Source organism: Terrapene carolina, unplaced genomic scaffold (assembly GCF_002925995.2).
Source record: "Terrapene carolina triunguis isolate 2854851 unplaced genomic scaffold, T_m_triunguis-2.0 Scaffold93, whole genome shotgun sequence".
NCBI lineage: Eukaryota > Metazoa > Chordata > Testudines > Emydidae > Terrapene > Terrapene triunguis.
Window position 1 is genome coordinate 19932931 of NW_020664444.1, and position 24986 is coordinate 19957916.

At 40.4% G+C, this 24986-nt stretch overlaps 1 protein-coding gene across 1 annotated transcript in view; it reads left to right on the forward strand.

Moving 5' to 3' along the window:
- The window catches only part of SNX29 (sorting nexin 29), a 472333-nt gene that overhangs the window by 65638 nt on the left and 381709 nt on the right, over window positions 1-24986 (forward strand). The window lies entirely within an intron of this gene.

Genomic DNA, 24986 nt, shown 5'->3' on the forward strand with positions numbered 1-24986 from the left:
GTGGGTGAATGCCCACTTCGTCGGATGCATGTCACCCACGAAAGCTTATGCTCCAATACATCTGTTAGTCTTAAAGGTGCCACAGGACTCTCTGTTGCTTTTTATATGACTCTGACTCCTCTCCATACCTCTCCCATATTCCCACCCACTGCAGTGGAGTTAGAAGGGTTAACAATTCGGAGGGATGAGGCTAGTAGAAGTTTAGGTGAGGTGGGGAACTTATTTACATAGTCTCTAACCTTGCATCTCTGCAACCTCTTTAGAAAGGCTTTAAAAAAGTATCCTTGTTCTCCAGGCTTTATTATTCCCCAGTTACTTAAGAAGGGCAACTGTCTGGCTGGCTCTGCAGGCGGCTTTCCAGATGGGCTAGTGGACAGGGCCTGTTTCCTCAAACTCTGTCTTTATAACAGTATTTCATGATCACATTCAGGAGGACAGAAATAACAATCAAATTTAATCTGCAAAAATGTACAGTAGGTTCTGCTTAATAGCAATCCTGATATTAGCAGCTTCCAATTAATGGCAACATATTGTGGGGAACCAATCTCGTGCTATTAACATTAATGTTAATGGAATTTGGATATCGGCAATGGCATACAGCTTATCAGTAAGGCTAAGATTTTGTCACAGGTAGTGTTAGTAAAAGTCACAGGCAGGTGGCAGGAAATAAACAGAAATTCATGGAAGCCCACAACCTGTCCATGGGGACGGGGGAGAGGGGGGACTGCCTAAGCTCTGCTGAAGGAGGGGCAGGGGCTAACTGTCCGAGCTCTGCTACTGGGAGGAGGGGAGGGAGGTGGCTTCCCAAGCCCTGTCCGAGCAACCCCCCCCCCCCCCAACCTCTTGAAACTTGTCATCAGAAGCAAGCTTCCCACAGACCAGGCCACACCAATTTAAAGTGGTACCAGACCCTGCCACACAGGAAAATGATATAAGACAGAAACACCCTATCACCTATGGGTGAACACTTTTCCCAAAGCAATCACTCTATATCTGACCTATCAGTCCTCATTGTCAAAGGAAACCTGTGCAACACTTTCAAAATACAAGTCTGGGAGCTTAAATTCATTGCTCTGCTAGACACTAAAAATCATGGACTGAACAGAGACGCAGGCTTTATGGCATATTACAGCAATCTGTAACCCACTAACCCCCTCTTTTTGTCCTATGACTGCAGAGGTGTTAATGGACCACTTTACCTTGGATGGTCCCTTACAATATGTGCTAATTACTTATGCTAAACAGTCTGTTCCACCTTGTATTTTGCTGTGATGCTGGGTGTACGTTTCCCTGACCTGAAGAAGAGCTCTGTGTGCCTTGAAAGCTTGTCTCGCTCAGCAACAGAAGTTGGTCCAATAAAAGATATTACCTCATCCACCTTGTCTCTCTAAGTATTAGTTGTGTATCGTGGGTTTGTACATGTATTTTATGCCAGAGAATATCTGTTCATGTTGTTGCTAAAGTAAATCTAAATGTAATTATTTTATTACTTCGGCTGAAATATAGAAAGTCAAGCTGGAAACTGTGCCTTCCTGCATTATTTTGTGGATTAGGAGCTGTAATATTTATAGCAACACAGAAAAATTGGTCACCGCTAGGGGGAGCAGTTGGTCTTTGAAATTGATTTCCAGCCTATGGAATTATGTCCAGGTAATCTACTATAAAATTAAAAAAGTTAAAATTGACTATGATCTGCATTTCAGTGGTTATTTAGCCTTTTCTGGCCAAGATGAAAGCTAACATTTAACATTAAAATGAATTTTCCATTACTGTTTTTTTGTTTGAGAGAAGAGAGAGATCATAGTAAACAATTTAAAAGCTGTGTATCTGTTCAATAAATATTTTTTGTTGTCAACATTTTTCTTAAGATGCGACTGATTAGTCATGAATATTTGTATAAATATTGATGGCAGTCTATGTTTTTTGTTAATGTTCAACTCAGATGTTTTCTTTTTTAGGATTTGTTATTATAGGTCTTTAAGTTTTATTGGCATCTGTACGGGGGGGGGAGAGTTCAATATTACAGAAAAGATTTTTAGTGGCTGGCTTTTGCTCTTGTTATAATCTGAAGAATGGTTTCTAAACCGTGAGGATTCTAGCTTGTTGCATAGCAACACAATTCTAAACACATAGCAGACATACAAAATGAAATAGAATAGTGCAGTAATAAAAGCCGTAAGGCCTCCAATGACAAGTAGCTTTCTACAGTTATATTTTTAAAGATAACAATTATAAAACGAAACATGAATTGAACTCAATTTTGTTGCATATGCTATATACTGTCTCTATTCCTTTTCCTTTGATCTTATAGCACCAGCCTTATCTCTGTTCCCCTGACATGCAGTCTGGTCACTGACGGTATGAGAACTGTGTTTGCTACCTTGTGTTTGTAAAGCAGTGTGCATCTTAACAGCACCTGCATCATGATAAGTGCCATATAAAAAGTCCCCAAACCCTATAAATAAATAAAATTTTAAAATAAACACCATGGGTGAAATCCTAGCTCCATTGAACTTAGTGGCAAAACTTCCTTTGACTTCAGTAGGGCAAGGATTTCACCCCATATATTTTCAGATCACATTTGTAAACATTTTTTCCCTTTGCCTCCAACTCTGTGTTCTCCTTCTGCTTTCATTTTTAAAAAATTTGAACTACTGTTTAATTCTATAAAATGTTGGGGAACAATTTATGTGAAAGACACTATTTAGAATAAAGCTTATATTCTGCAAAGAGAACCATACAGATGGACCTCCACTGAAGTAGTGTAGCTCTGTGAAAGCACAAGGCTCTGCCTCTTTTCAGGATCAAGGTCCAAGGTGGTTCTGTATTTATTTTCCACAAAAGAGTCTAATCTTAAAAATATATATAAATTTAATGTCCGGTCAAGCTTTTTAAATGAGAAAAATACTCTTCGTTGTTTTCCTGCCAGTTATTCTTTCTGTCATTCGTATAGGCATCTCTATGGAAAGTGAGAATATCACAAGTCTTGAAGAGCACTTTTGTAGATACTAGTATAATAGAAATGTGTGCTAGGCAGAGGTGCTTCCACAGTTATCAAAGTGGATCTGATTCAAGCCTTTTCTGGTTAGTGTACTATGTTCAAATTTTTTCCATGCAACTCTTCTTCAGATTCAGATGTAGGTAATTCCTGATGATAAAGATCTCTGTTCCTAGTTTATTATTAATGTCTTTCTTTCTTTTTTTTTTCTTCAGTTTTTTTTAATTGTACTTGTCTGTCACTTTAGAGTCAAGGTGGGTGAGGTGATATCTTTTATTGGACCATCTTATGTTGGTGAGAGGGACCAAGCTTTTTGAGCCACAGAGAGTTCTTCTTCAGGTGTGGCTTGAAAGCTCCTCTTTCTCACCAACAGAAGTTGGTTCAATAAAAGATATTACCTCACCTACCCTGTCTTGCTAATATCTTGGGACAAAGATGGCTACAGCTACACTGCATACTTTATATCACAGACAGAAATATGTTTGTATCCGTAGTTCTCACTGACAGAATTAAGGTGCATATTCCTTCCCACACCATGTCTTCTGCCTTTTCCTGCAGTGGAGAAGAATCATGCTAACACAAGACTCCCCATGTTCATTTTTGGGTTCTGTGAAACTGAAATTCATTGCAAAGCTTTCCTTTTTGAAAGGAATCTCAAAGGGAGCCCTATTCTCTTGTAGCAAATGTTAACGTACAGTATCCTTCTGATTGTATTGCTAGACTGTTTTTTGTAATCATTTTGGCACTTGAGTGTTCCAACATACTTTTCACTAGTTTCTAAAGTTGGCCTTAAACGCAAAGGACAAGGAAACTTGAAATAGAGTGCATCCTTTAATGCAGGGGTGGCCAACCTGAGCCTGAGAAGGAGCCAGAATTTACCAATGTACATTGCCGAAGAGACACAGTAATATGTAATGATTATATAATATGCGTGCACACATAATCATTATATAAGTTATAATGTATATTTATTATACATTTATAATGTATAGTTAACAATAATAACTTAATCTTTTACTTAGTAGGACTTCTGGCAACCTTTGCTTTCAACAATTCCCTTGAAGTTTGGTTTGTGTTCAGTTGTGCTCACATGCAGCAGTTCTCTTAAGTGGCTGTCTGTCAAAATGGATCGGTGCTTGGATTTCACGTTTCAGTGTCGAGAAAACAGACCCACAAAGAGGCAAAGGTCAAGGCAAACATAGAGATTAATTTTAGGGCTGCACCTCTGATGCTGTGGTATTTATCCTTTGGTTCCGATTTCCAGAAAGTAAGGGTCCCCTCTGTCTTCTGAACAGATTTCAATCTGTCATCTTCCAAAAGTTCTATTATTTCCATCTGGGATGTTGCTTCATCAGTGACTAAAGGAGGCTTCAGATAATTGGCTTCAGCACTAAAACGGTCAATCAGAAATCTGATTTGAGGTCTTTTTTGCTGCAAATCTTGGAATCTTTCCTCAAAACTGTCCTTAAGATCTTTAATCACATCGCATACCTAGTTGTGCTCTGTTTTAGGGGTTCTGCTGCATCTTTTTTGGTCTGGCTTGAAGTTGTGATATTGAGGGAAAGTGTCTGCTTGCCCTCAAGCATTTGTCTGTGAAACAACTGCAGTTTGTTCATGAACGCAAAGATCCCTTGCGCTAAATCAGACAGCAACTGTAATTTTCCTTGTAAGTCCACGTTTAGTTTATCGAAATGCAGCATGTCTGCAAGAAATGCCAAGTCTAGAACCCATCCAGGATCTGTAAACTCGGGGTGTATTCTGTGCTTCTCCTCCATAAAAATTTTTACTGGTTCCAGGAGCTTGAAAAAATGGGAAATAACTTCACCGCTCAAGAGCCATTGAACTGCACAGCGAAATGGCAAATCATCAGGGGAGTCGTCTTCATCCAGTTCTTCAGTTAGATTTTGAAATTTCTGTGATTGAATGCATTTGAGAGAATGAATTTCACAATGTGCAAGACAGGTTTCATGACGTGATCAAATTTGAGATTTTTAGATACCAGTTGCTTCCGATGAATAATACAGCAAAATGTCCAAAATTCAGGAAAGCTCTCGTAAGACTTACAAAGCCCTATTAATCCATTCGCAGATCCCCACCTGGACGGAGCTCCGTCCGTTGCAATGGCAGTGAGCGTTTGTAAAGGCAAGTGGCTTTTCGCAACTACCAACATCAACGCCTTCTTTAGATCTCGTCCATGAGTTCTGTCCTTTAGTGACACGATATCAAGGAGTTCTTCCCTTACAACGCAGTTGTCAGACACAGTGCGGACAAATACCGATAATAAGGTTTATCCTGTGCATGTCACGACTCATCCAAAGTGATGCTCAGATACTCACACTGTTGAAGTTGTGAGTGCAGTTGCGATTCGATGTCACTGTTCAGGTCGGAGATTCTGCCTTCTATTGTGTGGCGTGAAAGCTGTAGGCCAGAAATTTTCTTCTGTAGATTCTCGTTCTCTGGTGACAGGATTGAAATCACATCAGTGAGGCGTGTTTTTATACGCTCTCCTTCAGTGTAGGGCTTTTTCACATGGTCTATGTGCCAGGCCACATAATAGGAGGCTAAAGTTACAGTCTGCGATTGGTTGGCAAATCTGGTGAAGAACTGGGCTTCTACATCTGTTTGTTTTTTCAAAGTTTTCAGTTTTAAAGTGCGGAGATCAGAAACTTGTGGGAATTCTTGATCCATATGTGCATGGCTAGAAGAGAAATGATGCTGCAAGTTTGAAGATTCGAACTGTGAGATACACATCTGGCAAAGAAGACACATGGCCTTACCATTTATGTTCAACGAAAAAGTACTTATTCTCCCACTCCTGTTGGAAGCCTCGATTTTCATCTGTGTATTTTCTTTTCTGTTTGCAGTTGCCTTCCATTGTTAGATGGTGTAAGAAAAATTTTGATTAAACATTTCCATACCACCTAGTCACTGTGTGCATTATTCAAGGAGACATTGGTGCCGGTCAGGGGGTGCTGGACCCCTGGCTCTATCCCAGGCCCTGACCCCCACTCAACCTGTTTCCCCAAGTCCCCACCCGCATCTCTGCCCCGCCTCTTCCCACCCCCTCCCCCAAGTGAGCTGTGCCCTTGCTCCCCCCACCCTCCCAGAGCCTCCTCAATGCCACAAAACAGCTGATTGTGGTGGGCGGGAGGCGCTATGGGAGGGAGCGGGGCTGCACACCATGTCCTCACTCCTTTCCCCCCCCCCACGAGCCTCCTGAACGCCGCGAAACAGCTGATTGCAGCGGGCAGAAGGCACGGGGGATGAAGTGGGGGCTGATAGGGCTGCCGGTGGGTGCTGAGCACCCAACATTTTTTCCCCAGAGTTGACTCCTAGCAGGAGCCACATATTGTCTTCTGAAGAGCCGCGTGCGGCTCCAGAATCACAGGTTGGCCACCCCTGGTTTTAATGTTTCAAAAATTTTCTCGTGCATCCTCAGAAAAGCCCGTTACCAACTTTCGTTCATGAACACTTGCTGAGTTACTAAAACCACCTTCTAACTGTTTCAACAGACATGTTGTTTCTCAGAACCTTTCAATTCCTCCCCCCCCCTTTTTTTACTAAGGCTTTTTGCTGTCCACTAGCAAAGGCTGACAGTATTGCACCAGGTGCTTTGCACTGAACTCTGGATAATGTGTATAGAATATTAGTGCACAAACCCTTCATGGCAGATGTTCATGTAGACTCCGTTGTGAACACATCCCTTGAGCTCAGTCTTCTGATATCAGATGTTACTAATCTGTTAGATTTTTTTTTTTTTTTTTTTTTTGAGATAGAGGAAACTCCTGTGTAAATTTACATTAAGAAAAGAGAATGAAAAGTCATTCCCAAGACTGACACTACATCAGAAGAATTGCTGAGACTAGCTCCTTGACCTGAGGATCTTTAGGTGTACATTGGCAGATGATTTCATTTACAGCTCATTCTCCTCAGGAGCCGATTGCAAATCGTACTTATTTGATCCCTTGACTAGACAATGAAAGAGTTTTTAAAATTATCAACTGGTCTTGGAGATAGCTAAGAAGACATATGTCACATACCGAATACAATGCGACATCACAGTTTGCCATTTGCAGCCCACATTCTTGAGGAGATAGCTGTTTAGAAGTGACACATTTCTCAACTATGAATCTTGTATGTGAAATTATTGGAATTTTTAAAAAAGCAGATATCAATACTAATCAGTTATCCAGCAATTTACACTAAGTATAATTTCAACATTGAGAATTAATTGTTGACTTTCCTCATGAAAGGACAAGTATTTTTACCAAAGGTTTTATTGAAGATGGCAGCTATTTAACATGAGGACATTATCTGATCCTCAGCAAGATGTTTTAATTTGACCAATATTAGAGCACAACTCTACATTCTTGCTATTACACAATATAAACTGTTAAAATAATTTTTGTTTCTTACAATTTAAAAAAAGATTGAAAAGTTTTTTTATTTTAAAAAATTGCTTTTCTTTTTATGTTGGAAATACTAGGAATGTCTAGTCTGTTCCTTGATATTTCTGGAAGATTTATTAGAGGCCTTATATTCTTATAACATTGTGAGCTTTATTCTTATTAGTTAATATTTAATGGTAATATCCAAAGGTCCTGATCAAAATTGGGATCTAGGAGCTGAACAAATGCAGAAGAACCATCCTGCATTACTGAACTGTAATGTAGTTGTAACTGAAAGCATGTAGGTTTTAAATCTTTAACAAAGGCTTATGTTTCTTTAAACTAAATGGATGTGAACAATGATTTGTCGAGTTTTATTGCATGTGTGTGACGGGTTGGATCACAGAACCCCCCTTGGGAGCTGCCACCGATGTGCCAAGACTACCTCTGCTCCTGCTTTCCCTGCCAGCTCGGGACCCCAGCACCCTGTCTTGCTGAGCCAGACACACCCGTTTGCTCCAGCACAGACGCAGAGTCTGAATTACTTGCCCCAAAGCTGCAGGTTTACCTGAAAGTAGCTAACAGAAGTGTTCTTGTCTTTAACACCCAGATGCCCAACGCCCAATGGGGTCTAAACCCAAATAAATCTGTTTTACCCTGTATAAAGCTGATGCAGGGTAAACTCATAAATCAGTGTTTCTCAAACTGGGGCCGCCGCTTGTGTAGGGAAAGCCCCTGCCGGGCCGGGCCGGTTTGTTTACCTGCCCCGTCCACAGGTCCGGCCGATTGCGGCTCCCACTGGCCTTGTTCGCCGCTCCAGGCCAATGGGGGCTGCTGGAAGCGGCGGCCAGTACGTCCCTCGGCCTGCGCGGCTTCCAGCAGCCCCCATTGGCCTGAAGCAGCGAACCGCGGCCAGTGGGAGCCGCGATCGGCTGGACCTGCGGACGGGGCAGGTAAACAAACCGGCGCGGCCCGCCGGGGGCTTTCCCTACACAAGCGGCGGCCCCAGTTTGAGAAACACTGCCATAAATTGTTCACCCTCTATAACACTGATAGAGAGATGTGCACGGCTGTTTACTCCCCCAGGTATTAATACATACTCTGGGTCAATTAATAAGTAAAAAGTGATTTTATTAAATACAGAAAGTAGGATTTAAGTGGTTTCAAGTAGTAACAGACAGAACAAAGTAAGTCATCAAGCAAAATAAAATGCGCAAATCTATGTCTAATCAAACTGAATACAGATAAGATTCTCACCAGTTCCAGAATGCTCCCTTTTACAGACTAATCTCCTTTTAGCCTGGGTCCAGCAATCACTCACACCCCTTGCACACTGTCCTTTGTTCCAGTTTCTTTCAAGTATCCTGGGGGGTGGAGAGGCTCTTTCTTTAGCCAGCTGAAGACAAAATGGAGGGGTGTCCCAAGGGTTTAAATAGACTTTCTCTTGTGGGTGGAGACCCCCTCCTCCTATGCAAAGTCCAGCTCCAAGATGGAGTTTAGGAGTCACCTGGGCAAGTCACATGTCCATGCATGACTCTCAGTTTCTTACCAGGTAGCAGCCATGGGTCACATACTACCTTGAATGTCCTTAAGTAGACTCCTTATGTGGATTGGAGCATTCCAAGATACATTGTCTTTTAAGTGTCTCTTGATTAGGTACTTAACTTCAACATTCCTTTCTCCAGGAACTGACCAAATGCTCTACTAAGGTTATTTAGAAATCAAGCCAGTACACAGCCAATATTCATAACTTTGAATACAAAAATGATACATGTATACAAATAGGATTAATAGATTCGGTAGAGCATAACCTTTGAGATATGTTACATGGCATATATAGCATAAAACACATTCTAAGCATATTTCCATATAGCCTTATGGGAGGTACCGTCACAGCGGCTTCCACTTATAGTGCGGCACAGAAGATTGGAATTTCAAATAGCAGTGTCCAGTAAGGATTCCGCATGCATTCTTCGTGGCCATGCACCCATTCCTGAGCATAAAGGGGCAATGCAACTCATTCACCTTCAATTTCCTCTAACTGCCCTCTGGCAGCAAGTCAGAGCACTGAGTCCTTATTTACTTTCTGTCGTTTGTTACTGTTACAAGTTATTAGTCTTTTAACTTGGTTAGTTAGTCATTAGCTAATTAGTTTTTTTTTTTTTTTAAAGACAAGATTGTTTGTTGTTTAATGTCTCATTGAGGCTAGTTAGTTGTCTTGTCAGTTTCAGACTTTGTCAAAACGGGCTTCAACTACTGCTCTTTGTACAGGAGACTCATTCCCCTCGTAGATGGATGTGACCTTTGTCTTTTTTGTTTAGGGGACTCTCACATCCCCTCAAAGTGCCCTATCTGCAGAGCTTTTAAGAGGTTCACTCAGAGGTCCAAAGCACATAGACTGAGGTTCTTTTTAATGTTGGGGACCTAAATGAGAGAATCTTCCAGCAACGAGAAAGGTAACCCTGAACTTATTACGTCCTAAGGAGCACAAGACTACTAAGACTAGACAGTTAAAGCAGTCAGGCACACCTGCTGACCACAAAGTACAGATCATTCCTTTCCAGCCAGGAAGAGGTCCCCTTTCCCAGTACCATGGAAGAGGAAAGCAGGCCTGTGGGTATCAAGAGAACAGCTTAAAGCAGCATTGGGGAGGTGGGCACTGGGACTGGACAGAGCAGTGTGAGATTGTTTCCCTGTAGCAGCTCTGTCTTTGAAGAGATCCCAGATGGATTCTTCAGTGAGGGTTTCCTCAGTACTGCAGTGGCACCACTAACATCCCAAAGTACAGGCAGAGGATTTGGCACCGGAAGACATACAAGTTATTTGATATCTTATACCTGTCCATGCAGAATAGAATAGACCTTCCAATTAAAGAAGGAATTCTGGAACCCAGTAAGGCAGAGGTTCTCAACCTTTTTCTTTCTGAGGTCCCACCAGCATGCTATAAAAACTCCATGGCCAACCTGCGCCACAACTGGTTTTCTGCATATAAAAGCCAGGGCCCGCATTAGGGGGTAGCAAGCAGGGCAATTGCCTGGGGCCCCATGCCAGCCCCCCCCCCCAAGCTAAGTTATAAAAGCATTTCCAAACCATCTACCCACCCAAATCTGTGCAACCTTCTTTGCCTGTCTATCCCAGACCATCTCTGACTCTTCCTCCTCTTATCATGCGAACACTAACACCCAGAGAATACCCGGAGAAATGACAATCCTTAGGACCCAGTGGAAGCTTGAGCAAAGCAAACTATGGGGAAGGGAGCTTGAAGCTCTTGGATCAGCAGACAGCTGACCATTCAGGCTTCAGCTCCTGGCTTTGGGGCTCAGGCTTCCACTTTCTGCCCTGGGCTCCTGTGAGTCTAATGTCAGCCCTACTTGGCAGACCCCCTGAAACCTGCTTAAGGCCCCCAGTTGAGAATTCTGCACTCAGGGACTGTGGGCTATTCCAGCATCTATTTCAACAACTTCAAAAACAGTTGAGCAAAAGTATCACATCCTTTCTAAGGGATTTGATTATTTCTATTCACGACTGTCACTGTCATCTCTTGTAACTGCAGCAAATGATCAGTCCAAGCATTTACAAATCTGCACCTCAAGAGAACAATCCCAAAAAATTATATCTCTTTGGTCATAAAGTGTATTTTTCGGCTTCTGTTCTAGTTAGAATTGCAAACTACTTAGACATGCAGACCAAATACAATTGTATTCAGTGGGACAAAGAAGCAGCTTTTTCTAGCAAGCCACCCCCTATCCTAATAGAAGACTTTAAATCAATTTGTTCAGAGGGTCAGCTCGTTGCCAGAAGCAGCCTTCAAGCAGCCTTAGACTCTGCAGACTCAGGGGCTAGATTTGGTAAAATAAAATATTAGCCTGCTTTTTTATGAATTGGTTTTCTTGTAGCAGTGTATTTAACCTGTATAATCTGAGAGGTTCAAATACTATTTCAGTTAATCCTATTCTCACAAATTGCGTTCTTCCATCATACGTGTATCCTTTAATCAAACTCTGTTAAATTTTCAGGCTTTTGCTATGAATATCAAAATCATCTTTGCTGAATAAATGAGCTAGGTGGAAGGGATGCAAGTTGAGGCAGAATTTGGTTCCAAATGTGTCTTACAAAATGTAAACTGGCTTTGTATACTTTCAAAGTTCAGCCCTATGCTTTTAAAGCTTTTTAAGCATCAAGGAAGTAGTTCTCTGAAAGTTTATTCCGCTTTCCATACAAGGCTTTTTTTTTTTTTTTTTTTTTTTTTAACTTTAGTTTCAGTGCATTTATATTGTTCCATTTCTGAAGATGGCAATAACCTCTAAATCCCTCTTCATTATCTGAATTAGTCCCTTACCAGTAATACTCATCTGCAAGGGGAAAATAGTATGAAATTACATTTCTTACTGCTGGGGGAATTCTGTGCCACTGCACGTGCACATAATTAATGGCGCTAGAACAGAGCAGCAGCTCCCAGCAGAAAATAACTTCTGCAGTTCTGCCTTATGCTTACCAGAGGGCATTGTGGTGCTAGAACACAGCAGCTCCCAGCCAGCGAGGGAAGAAAAAGAGCCTACCTTCTTTACAGTGCTTGTCGGGCCAGGTCAGGAGACGGGCTATGGAGAGACGGCAGTGTGGGGCTGCTGGGGGAGTCAGACAGGGGCTCATAAGGGCTAGTGGGGGAGGACAGACTGGGACGGGGCTGAATGGGAGTGGAGGCACAGGGCCACGGGGAGGGAGGTGCAGGGCCACACGGGCAGATGGGGAGCAGAGCTACAGGGGGAAGGGGGGTGGCTGAGTGGGGGCACAGAGACACATGGGGATGGGGGAAGAGGTGCAGGGCCACATAGGAACAGGGGAGTGTCTCAGTGGGGGTGGAGGGACACGTGGACAGGAGTGGCAAGGACAGATGGGGATGGGGCATATGTGCATGACTGAATGGGAGAGGCTAAGGGTCAGCCAGAGTCTGCATGGGAGAAGCTCCCTAACAGTTCTTCCCCGCCCCCCCAAAACCTGTTCCATATGTTTCCCACTCATACCCAACAACCCTACAAGTTCACACCCAGACTCCTTCCCAGCAATTACTTCCCTCTCCCTCAGCTCCTCCATTACCCCTGATTCCCCCAAGCCTTTGCAGTGCTTCTGAGGGGTGCGGGAAATACGGTTCTGTATTGTAGTTTAAATGAATTATTACTCAGAGTTCTGTATTAATATGCCTAGTAAGGAATCTGTTTGTCAAAAAACATTTTCTGAAACTTTTTTGTTGTCTGTATTGTTACAGACATATTTGCTAGCAGGTATTTTGAAATATATGACTAAAAATAATTGAAACTGCTGTGATTATATTGTGTTATTTTGACAGATTAAATATGCAGAATTTTTCAGAATTTGAAAACATTGCATGCAGAATTTTTAATTTTTTGTTGCTGAATTTTAATTTTTTTGCCACAGAATTCCCCCAGGAGTAATTTCTCAAAGTGCTTCATTTGATATACTTCCTGATCAAATTAGAGTTTATTCAGCCATAGTTGGTGCAATAATGGCAGTTTGTTCAGATTGTAGTCTCTTAATATGTTAGGGACTCTCTTAAAATAATGAGGAGTCCTTGTGGCATCTTAGAGACTAACAAATTTATTTGCGCATAAGCTTTTGTGAGCTAGAACCCACTTCATCAGATGCATGGAGTGGAAAATACAGTAGCAGGGGTGTGTGTGTGTATATATATATATATACACACAGTACATGAAAAGATGGGAGTGGTAAGGCAACTCCCATCTTTTCATGTTCTATGTGTATATATATACCTGCTCCTGTATTTTCCACTCCATGCATCTGATGAAGTGGGTTCTAGCCCAAGAAAGCTTATGCCCAAATAAATTTGCTAATCTCTACGGTGCCACAAAGACTCCTTGTTGTTTTTGCTGATACAGACTAACACATCTACTACTCTGAAACCTCTCTTAAAATAGTTATAATGCAACTTGGATGATGCATTACAGAGTGATGCTGAATTCATCCCGCCCATGATAATACAGATGTTGCTTTTACTTACTTCAGGATGTGATTGTGTTAATTCAGACACTTGTTGTGTTGTACACTTTTTAAACCATATTAATGCAGGGCTGGATTCTACCACCTCTTCTCCCATTGAATAGTGTTTGTTTCACAAGTAGTTTGGCAGGATCTGGTCCATAGTTAGCAATGCCAGTTAATTAGTATTAGTATCTGCTATCTACTAAACACCAATTTTTCACTGCTGGAAAAAGGCAACTATTACTACAGTAGAATCTCTCTAAGCTGCCTTCAAATTGGCACTCGCCCCACGGGTTGAGTGCTGAGTGTCATAATTGCAGAGTTTTAAAAATCTAATAGTTGAATGCGGTAGTAAGGCCTCATGATACTAACACTTGATTATTTTCACAAAGTACTGTAGCTTATTTCTATTAGTGCATCATAAAGTAGCCTATTAAATCTAACCTATAGTAATTGGAATAAATGAACAAAGCACCTGTTTGTAATGTGGTGTACTTGTGCTTTTATTTTGTTTTCACTTTCTTGCTAATGAGTCTGAGTTGTTAATATCAGATACCAAGAGGCAGAAACATCTAGAGAATATTTTGTCTGTCTATTGTAGGTTTGGTGCTCACTCATGCATTACACTGCTCTTCTAACAGTAGTTTTAGCAGTACAAAAGAAAGTTCTTTTTTGAGTTATGTTGTCCACACAAATTCCACTTATGGTGCCGTACAAGGCAAGATTCTTTTGGCCTGCATTACCTGTTGGAATCTATGTGATCAACACATCTCAAAGATCCACAGTTGCTGTAGGGAAAGTAACCATTATTCCTCTGTGGAACTAATGGACTGCAAAATGCTTCCACCCTGGTTGTGAATTTGATTAATAATGTGGGCAAACCCACAGTCAGTGAAGCAAGTATTATCTCCATCATTTCATCTGACCATTTCTCACAGCCTACCAACACTCTTTCTTGGTTGAATTGCAGTCAACTAGCTCTCATCTAGCCCGAGTGTTGGGTAGACAATGGGAAAATTATTGAATGAACAGTCCAGGACTAATGGAAAAACATGCTGAGTCAGCATCTTGGTGGTACTGCAACCCAAAGAAACTATCTTCTAGCTACTTAACATACACATTGAACAGGAGGAGTGACAATAGAACCCTATAATATACCCTACATGAGAGAACCCTCTGGGCAGCTTAGCAGTCAACGAGCACTACTTGTTTATTCCTCAGAGAGACAAATCCAAGTGTTACTTCATTTGTCTGCTGGTTTCCATAGGTGAGTCCTATTTTGTGGTCAGAGTTATCAGAGATTGATGTATCTGATTGTATCAGTATAAACATTTAATCTTTGTCCATCACTGGAAGGATGGAGCTCTTTACATGTTATTTTGCATAGGTACCATGCAAAACTAAGACATAGGTCTGATTAAAAAAAACAATGCAAGTATGAAGAGTGCTAAGAAAAAATATGTAGGTGAAGTGAAAACTGAACAAGTACAAAGTAGAGAGAGACAAGTTGCTTTCTCATCCTAGAATAAAATGCACAGTACAAATCATAAACCAATTAGTTTAGCTTAATTGAAAGCGCAGACGACCTGCAGACATCATCTGCTTTCGTTACTTTTAATAACAGTTGGCAAATTTATTGTATTGATAAACCCATGAGTATTTCTCTTGCTGGTTTTCTGGGGGGATATTAAATTCAACATCTTTGCAAAAATCCTCTTATTTAAAAAAATCCCACCCTGATTTGTTTAATCATGTATGCAAAATTAGTAATAAAAAGATCAGCAGTAAAAAGGTGTGTGGAATGTATTCCCTGAAGTTCTATATGTATTACTTAGCTTCCTCAGTTTTTCAATGATTAATTGCCATATAGTAAACCTGAGAGTTGCTGTTGATCACTTCAGAAATATTATTGCTGCAGCACAAAGTAGAAGTCAAAGTGGAGAGAAGCCCAGGTCAAATTACAGCACTACTAACTGGCATTGCATCATTTCTTAAACCAATGGTAAATGGCATTTACTTCCATGAAGAATTCCATTGTGACTTCTTGTAGGAGTATATGCTCAGCAGTGTGATTAAGGGCTGCATGGTTTAGCCCTTAGTGATTAGTATTAACCTGTATTAGTGGTATTTGCAAACCTGTAAAAGAAATGACTGTTAAACTTTGGTTTGAGATTTAAAATAGGCTTAAATGTACTACACCTCTACCTCGATATAACGCTGTCCTCGGGAGCCAAAAAATCTTACCGCATTATAGGCGAAACTGTGTTATATTGAACTTGCTTTGATCCACTAGAGTGCGCAGCCCCGCCCCCCCTCCCCCGCAGAGTTCTGCTTTACCGCGTTATATCCAAATTCGTGTTATATTGGGTCGCATTATATCGAGGTAGAGGTGTATAATGAATATATGTGGGTTATTGAAGGACATAAATCCACACCGTGTAGAGGTCAAGCATAGGAGTTTATTACACACAGCGGTGGCGGAGTGTCACCTGGCTTATTAGGCTCAGAGACACTGTCAATCAATTGATTACAATAGAATATATAGATTTTCCATGGGCGGGGGAAAGTGACGGGGTAGGCAGTTCCACACCCCGGGATAGGTTTTGCAGCAAGACAAGATAGCACATTAGCCAATGGTTAAAAGGTTACATAACGTCTCCGCCTATGGTCTCAAGTTATCAAGTTAACATTTAATTAATACTTTGATAAAATGTTATTAGTATAAAATATATATGTTAAATTCAGATTTGGGGTCCATAGAAATGGAGCAACTCCTATTGATTGTCCAACAGGTACATTCCTAGGGGTTAAAGCAAAGAAACAGTGAAAGTACATGACAATACAGATTGTCTCCTTTATGTCTTAAGGCAGGGCATTGGTCCCTTGGAAGGGAGGTGGAAGGATGCCATATCTTATACTGACATGTGCCAATTTTCATAAACTCAAGGTTGGATCTGTGGGAAGAACGTTCCCTACAGAAGAGACTGACACAATAGGAACAGGGATCCTTTGTTCAATCTGAAACATTGGATGAAACATAATTATTCAGTTATTGCTTCAACATCTGGCATTTCTACTGACCAAGCATATCTTAGCAAAGGCAATGTTATCTTGTTTACCCCAGCTTTCTCTTAGCTGATCACTATTTGCTAAGCCTCTGGTCTCCAGACCAAACTCTGGACTTTGGGTCTGGAAAAGAGCTGGCACAAGCCATATACCAGGTTGTTATATAAAATGCACATGGATTTTAACCCTTCAGTTATGATTGGGGCAGTAGATCTAACTTATTTTTTTTCATGCTTTATTTGGTAAATAAATATTCTGTGTGCGATCCAGGCATGTAATTTTTACATCGGCATGCCAGTTTGTTGTCAGTGCTCCCTATAAGCTTGGCTGTGGGTGGAAATTATCGTGGGCACAAGGATACCCATTCCCTGTTGATAGCTCTCTATGTCCTTGGGGCATAGGCATGTTGTTCAGTTTTATATTCTAACTTATTCAGAATATTTACAAGTTTTCACCTCTGAGCGCCACATTTTTACATTTGCTGAGGCCAACACAACTGTGTGTTAAGTACAATTGTGTGTATGGTATCACAAGTAAACACAGTATTTCACTAAGCAAAGGATTGTAACTTCATAAACTTACTTAGCTGTTTCCCCTTCACCTGTCCCTTAAAGCATCTGCCCTCTAGCTCAGTGCTTCCTAAACGGTGAGGCATGGCTTCCTCAGAGAACCATGAAGGATTCATGGGGGAGCCCCAAGTATTTGGGGAACAAATTAATTGATGTGCCCATCTTTGTTTCTTCTATGAAAGAGAAACCGGGGCAGCTGTAGCTGTGCTTCAGTTGCACCCACAGCAACCAGGCCTGGATGTGCACTACTGTGCATGCATCTCATGTGGTTGGGAACGGGGCCAGCACCTGGGTCCTATTCTGCCTGCCAGAAGCCATGGGAGCTCCCCGATGGGAAGCCTCAAGACTGCAGGGAGGGGTAAGGATTGAGGGGTTGGGAGGCTGCTGTGAGGGAGCCTGGCCAGAACCTGCGAGCTGCTGCTCCTGCCAGAGTCCGTGCAGTTCCTCGTGGTCCCAAAGAATGGCAGGAAGTCTTAAGTCGCCAAGGAGGGGTAAAGAATGTGGGGGGCAGAATGGTCCTCTTGCTGGGAGGGAGTCCCACCACTACTCGGGTCCCATTCTGCCTGCTGTGCCTTTTTACCAGAACCCACAACAGCTCCTCTTGGCACCAAGAATCGTCAGGAAACCTCAAGCCAGGAGAGAGGGTAAGGGTTTGGGGGAGGGGGAAAGCCAGGCTGTTCTTGTCCAGCCTGGCAGGGGATTGCAGCGTGAGGAATGAGGGAAAGGGGAGCCTGTGCCACAGGAGTGACCCATTGGTGCTCTCCTGCCTGCTTCGGGCTACAATGGCAATTCCCTCCTGGGGATCCACTAGGTGTGACTGCCACTGCACTGACCAAAAGTCTGACTCTTCATGCCTTGGTTTCTGTCAGATGGGCTTTGACCACATTCAATTTCAGTTTCACTGTGAAGTCAGGTGGTTGTCACATGAGAAAGTGACTTCAAATTGGATGACGAAATAAGAATTTTCCTCCTTGGGAAAACGGACCTGGCAGATTACATGTTTAATGTGAAATACTTGACTACGTTAGCTTACTTGGTGGATGTATTCGGCAAATTGAATGGGCTGAACCTAACATTTGAAGGTAGGAATACATACAGATATGAAAGAGAAAATCGGGAGATTGAAGAAGAAGCTTTGTCTTTGGAGTTAACTCCCTTTTCAGCGTGTTATCAGACTTTAAACAAGAGAGTGAAAGTGATCAAAATATTATTAAAGTCCAAATATTCACTTGTTTGTATGTTATTTCCATTCTGATGAATATTTTCCTGGAGTTGAACATGAATCTCCAGATACCAATTAGATTCAGAATGCGTTCTCAGTAAGAGTTTACTCCATTCCAACCTTAAATATTTTGGCTCAAGAAAATCTCTTAGAATTGTCAAATGATCATGTGCTGAAGACCAAGTGTTCAAATCTGATGAACCAGGAATTCTGGGTTTCTGTTAAAGGAGAATACAAAGAATTCAGTGATGAAGCTATGGAAGTGGTGCTTTCAGACCTGGAAAATGATTTACCTCTGGTGCTATGAGAGAGTCAACCAACCTATGCAATTTAAAGCAGGTCCATTCTTCTCACTAAAATTTTAAGTATCAGGGGGTAGCCGTGTTAGTCTGTATCTACAAAAACAACAAGGAGTCTGGTGGCACCTTAAAGACTAACAGATGCATCCGAAGAAGTGAGGTTTTTAACCACGAAAGCTTATGCCCAAATAATTCTGTTAGTCTTTAAGGTGTCACCAGACTCCTTGTTGTTTTTACTAACATTTTAGTGTCTGAACATCAGAATAATCAGTGTCCTGAATTGGTTAAAAAGAAAGATATTTGTTTGTGGGGAATCACCAAGTTTTAAAATATCTGTAAGGAAGCTGCAATACTAAAAAAAATTGGGAATCTGCTCTAGCTCTATTTCAAGTGGGCTTGACAGTGAACACAAACCTCAAGGTTGGTTAAAATGGAGTCAAAGAATACGGTAACCTTAATTTCGTGTGTAGTTACAATTTTGTAATTTGGTTATGTTTTGCAGCTGAGCTCGGTTTGCTTAGCATTGAGAAGGGAAGGACAGAGAAGGAGGTGCAGTTTCCTTGATTGTACATGGCTTAATAGATAGACCTTCTTCTGTGTTGGACTAAAATGCTGACTTCCTTTATGGCTGTTGGGAGAGTCAGGAAAAAGGGGGCGAATATGCAGTGGTGACATTCTGGCCACTTTGACTGGGTGCCTGGTGACTGGGTATATCTATACCTGTGTAGTGGTCATCTTGGTGGCCATAAAGGCAGTGTTCTGATTTCTTTCCCCCACTCTTATTCTAGTCATTGCCTTTATTCTTTCTGTAAGGATACTGAGCCACAGATGAATCTGTTAACTATGGGTTGGAAGACACAGGGCACACCAAGTCACTAATTTCCTGTAACATATGCTGTGTTTAGGTTTCCTTTTTCTGTATACTCATGCCTCACAGCTTTTAGACCTACTCTTTTTTTTTTTATTTAAATATGTAACCCTTGTGAGGGGGTCTGTGGCCTCCAACCCTGGTACAGTTTGTTCAGCAAATTGGCTACCCTTCTGCAACAGCCTGAGAAAAGCCAACCATTAAGAGCTAAAGGGTGCTTAGATTTAGGAAGGTTCAAGCTTTCAGGACAAGAGGTGGCCTGTTTGTACAATGACGTTTAAGTGACTATGTGTGGCCTATAGGATAACCCAGAGTGGTGTACTGTGTGTTGGTACTGTGGGTTCATTTGTTGATTGAGAGGGATGAATTAAGACAAGCACTCTCCTAAAGTTAAACTTATGACCTGCCTTCTGACATTATTTAATACATTAAAGTTATGAATGATTAAACCAATTTCCCTTAAATTGTTTTGTCCTTAGACAGCTAATACCTATTTAGTTTTCTGAAATGAATCTGATGAATAAGACTTCTGTTTTTTTCCACAAAATTGTAATAATTTTTAGTGGAAAACATTTTTCAAAAGATCCCCAAATTTTTGCTGTACTTTATATTAGCAATGAAATAGTGAATCTGGAAGTTAACGATTACCAAGAGACCTATTGATTGATTAGTGCAATACACAGTCATTTCTTTATATTGTATTTTTCTGGATGTCTTGCACAAGTTACTCATGCTCCCATAATTGCTGTTTTTTCTTTTTCTTCTAATTGGGCGTGACTGCTCGTTTGCAAGCCTAACCATGTTTAAAATCCATTTAGGAAAACTTTTAGCCACTTAAAACTTATATAGTTGTATATTTAAAAAGAAATTGCCTAGATGTATAATTGTGATTGGCTGCACTTTTGGAATGCTATTTTTAACTCTAAACGAAGATCAGTGTCCAAATTATTATTTCTTCATAGCGCACACAGAATAAAAGTGTGCTGCAACTTTGCTGGCTGCATCCAGCTCTTCCCCCCCCCTTATTCTCAGAAACTAGAATGCAATATTCTAAATTAGGTTTCATTTATAATTTTTATGCTCCGCATATAAGTCTCTATAACTTCTAATAAAAGTGAAGGGGTCTCTTCACATAGATTGACTGAAAATTAAATCTGCACTGCACCATTTTGATTGACATCCCAGTTTGAAACTGCATGGCTATTCAGTATGTAAATGGAATTAACAGAAAGGGAAAAGGTGTGACATAATGAATCATGTTTGTAATTTGTGAAAATGAATTAAACTGCATTTCTCACCCATTCTTCCATTTACTTTAAATAGGGAGACATTTTCATTTTTAAAAAGGGCAGCTTTTGAAAAAGTATTGTATTTGATAAGTGTTATTTTTTAATTTAAAATGCAGGGATAGACTAAAATAATTGAAATATGTAAGATAATTTATTTAGCTTCATTTGGCAAACTTTAGTACTTGATATAAAAAAATAAAATCCAAATGACCAACTTAGCTGTGTGAGAGAAACTAAAACCAAGTAAGAGGGATGTACGTTTGTGAAAAGTAAAGGTATTGGAATCGTTAGAGAAAAGGGTTTTATATGGACACCATATTTCAGTAGATTTGATCTCCCCCCTCAATAAGAGTTGCTAGTCCCTTAGACTAATGTGTACCTTACTGACAATGATTCTTAGTATGATGGCTGTCTTTATGACTCTTAATATCTGGATATTATTTTTCTTGCTATTGCAAGTGGCACAAACAACATATGTATTGGTAAGGATATTGAGACGTTCAAGATACTGAAACAATACATCTGTGTTATGGGTTGAAGGGAAATAAATGTTTTGCTAAGATTATTGCATTATTTTATATGGGATCAAAAGTAGTCAAATTTTGGAAATGGCATATCTAGTTTTTGCAATTATTTATCTGATACTGGATTTTATTGGCCATTTTGCGGTCCAGTAAGAACGGTTGCTGATGGTATTTCATGGAAGATCAGCAGAAATCTTCGATAATACAACCTCAGTATGATCATTTTTCAGGTTTTTTCCTGATATAACTATTTAAAAGCATTTATTGGATGTAACGGGATTGTCTATTGTGGGGGCTGTGCTTATCCCTATCTCCATTTAAAAGAACATTATCACTGTAGTTGAGCTTCTTTTGCTGTATCTGCTCTCCAAGGGGTGAAACATGATTCTGATGTTTGCAGTTTTAGTTCTCAACATTCACTTGCAGTGTTCAGTGCTTAGATTAGAGAATGGAGTTATAAAAAAAAAAAACTAATTTAAGTCTGTTGTACTTTACCATTAGTGGACGGCAGAGTGAGTAGGCTTCCCATTTACTACCCCAGATGCTAAGTCCGAGAAATGTTGCTTGAAAAATATGTTCATGTACATGTTCTAAACAGATTGAGGTAGCTGGTGAGCTGTGACAACTGCTTACTGTGCAAAACTTGCTCATTTCCCTTACCTGCTCCTCCCCTTTTGTTTCTCCTTCTGCCTCCTGTTTGTTTTGTGTGATTTTTGCATTTTATCATAAACCAAGATTGTAAACTCCTTTGATGTCTGACTTTTTACTCACATCTGTATAGTGCCTGTGACAGTTGGGCCTTGATCCCTGATAGGGGGTCTCTAGGCACCACTAATAAAAACAACAATAATAAGAAAATGTTTCTATCTAACTTTAGTCTTGTAATTGCAACTTGTTCATTTAGATCATTTTTCCTTTTGGGTATGAAGGTTGAGTCATTCAGTGAAGCTGATGATATGAAAATTTGCATTAATATTTGCCATGAAGAAATAAAGCAGTTCCCAGAAAAATCCCAATTTACATTTACAATGAAACTGTAAAACAGTGTTACATTTGTAGTTAGCACGGTAGTTCTGCTCCTTTTCCATGATTAGAAACCAGCTGATTAACCGGCACCTAGTGTGTACAGGGTTTAGAAGCTCTTTGTGCTTAGCTACATGGAAACGGAACTACATCTTTAGGGAAAATTGTCATTTTATAAACTGAATTAGAAAAGTGAACAGTACAGAAATCTGAAGGCTTACTCCTTTTTTCTATAAATATTTAAGTAGTGTACCAGAAAGGTTTTATTACTAAAATGTGGTAATTTGTTGGATCACTTAAAATGTTGTATTACTATTTCAAAGCTCAGAGTATGTGAGCAAACTACCATAGGCAGAGCTGAAGCCTGCAGAGCTATAGGCTTTTCAGTGAGATTACAGGTGAAGACAGATGAAGCTGCCTCACTAAATGTACTGATTTAGACAAAGATCTTTTAAATCGTACTTTTTTAGGGTCATTTATTATGGAGATAATTTATTAGGCTAGCTTTGAACTTATTTATAAATACATAAATGTTTCTGCCTTTCCTGTTACTGCATTGTGCGTAATATGGACAAGATTAGTGCTTCACAGTTGGATCTTAAAGCCGCTGAAAAACAAATGTAAACAAGAATGCAGATATGAGAATAAATATTATTTCTGAGTATTCAGAAATAAGTAGCAAATCTTCTTATTCTCCCCCAGCCCTGTCCATATTAGTAGCTAATTGACATTCTGACTTGAAGTTGTGCTAATGTAAAAAAAAAGTTCCAACCCATGTCTTAGAAAGCATTGTTTGAGGGGTAAGGCGAGCATAATTTAAATATATACGCTCCACCTTGCATCCTCCCCAAACAATAGTTTGTGTGTGTGTGTGTGTGTGTGTGTGTGTGTGTGTGTGTGTGTGTGAGAGAGAGAGAGAGAGTGTGAGTAAGTAAGTAATTAAAAAGGTGCATAGGCAATGAGACAGGCCCTGTCGAAAAAATAGTACGTGATCAGGTAATGTCTCATAATGTATACTCAGAAATGGGCCAAAAAATTTTTTTATTTCACAAGCAACCTTAATTCTTGCATTTCTGAACTGTCGTCTTGTAATGGAAAGTATTAAGCAACCTTAACGATAGGCATTGCTGTGAGTGCAACCTATAATTTAGGCATATTTTGTATCCTTTTGCGGATTAGTAATATTATGAAGGCCGATACTTGATAGAAACATGCAAAAGTGACTGTCCAGAGAGAAGATAGATTTATCTTCTTAGACAAGGTCAGTTTGGAAAACAAAACCTTTAAACTTTGCTTTCATATCTTAGTTAAAAACTGGAGCCCGGACTATATTGTGGTAAGAAAAATAAACAGATGGGATGTGCATTGCATATTGATAGGATAGGATTTGTGGTTTGACACTTCAATTGCAAAGCTAATATAGTACTTTAATTTAGAAAAAATAAATGTAAAGTAATTCTTTGTGCTTGCTGAAATTGATTATTTGCTCTATAGTGGTGTCTTTTGAGTTAAAATTAAAACAAATCATAATGGAAAGAGGTATAATCCACACAATTTCATTTGGATTTTGGCTTTTAAATAGGCCTTCTGAGTTTAAATCATAAAGGCAAGAGTAGAGTTGATTCTGTATGAATGTTTAACCATTTAGGGACAAATTTTGAAACATTTACTCATGTTGGGTAGTACCTTTCTCCACAGGTAGTCCCACTGAAGTCACTATTTTGTAACTGAGTGACTGCTTGCTAAGTAAGGTACTATCCAATGTGAGTAAAGTTTTCAGAATCTGACCCTCTTTAAAGGTTAACTCTTTCTCTATATGCTTTGCTCTGCAGCTTTTAATAATAGAATGTAGCTTTATATCAAAACGTTTGGATCCCATAAAGGTAATAAGATTGGATTATAGTTGGTTATCTCAGATTTTGTGGGTGTAGACAAATTCCTTTTCTTTAAAACTCCTTCAAACTATTTCTGTTTTCTGCCTTGTCCCATGTTTTAATGAGTTGAGAGACATCTGTTGTGATTTTTTTCTTGTGAGTCAATCTAGCTTTCAATTCCCAGCAGATGTTTTCACTTTCCAGATTGGTTAAAATTTTAAAAAGCTGTGAAGTGCCTAAGTCACTTTTGAAAATAGGATATAACTTCCTAAGTCACTTAGGGTATGTCTACACTGCAGTGTACAGCCATGGCAGCTGACTGGGGCTAAAGGGCTGTTTAATTGTGGGACCCTGCGAGGTGGGCGGATCCCAGAGCCCAGGCTCCAGCCCAAGCATGAGTGTCTATACCGCAATTAAATACCCTTTAGCCCAAGTCAGCTGGCAGGGGTCAGCCACAGGTTTTTTAATTGCAGTGTAGACATGCCCTTAGGGTACATCTATGCTGCAGTGTAAGCCCAGGCTCAGACTCAGGCTTAAACTCTAGCTCCCCTTCCGTCTACACACAAATCTCTTGGACTTGGGCTTGGACCCAGGTCCTAAAACCCTGTGAGGGTGGAGGTTTCAAGCTTGAGTCAAGGCAGCACTCAGGGTTCGAGCCCTATCCTTCTGCAGTGTAGAAGCAGCCCCCCTCTGGACTCTGGTTCTTGGAGTCTGCCAAAAGTATCCCACAATTTCGTGGGCTTATTTCCTTGGTCCTCTGTCTCCCAAGAATCGCCATTCAACTCCAGGGAAATGGAAACACCCCACCTTGTTTTAATACAGCAACTTGTATGTACACCTTCCATTTTATT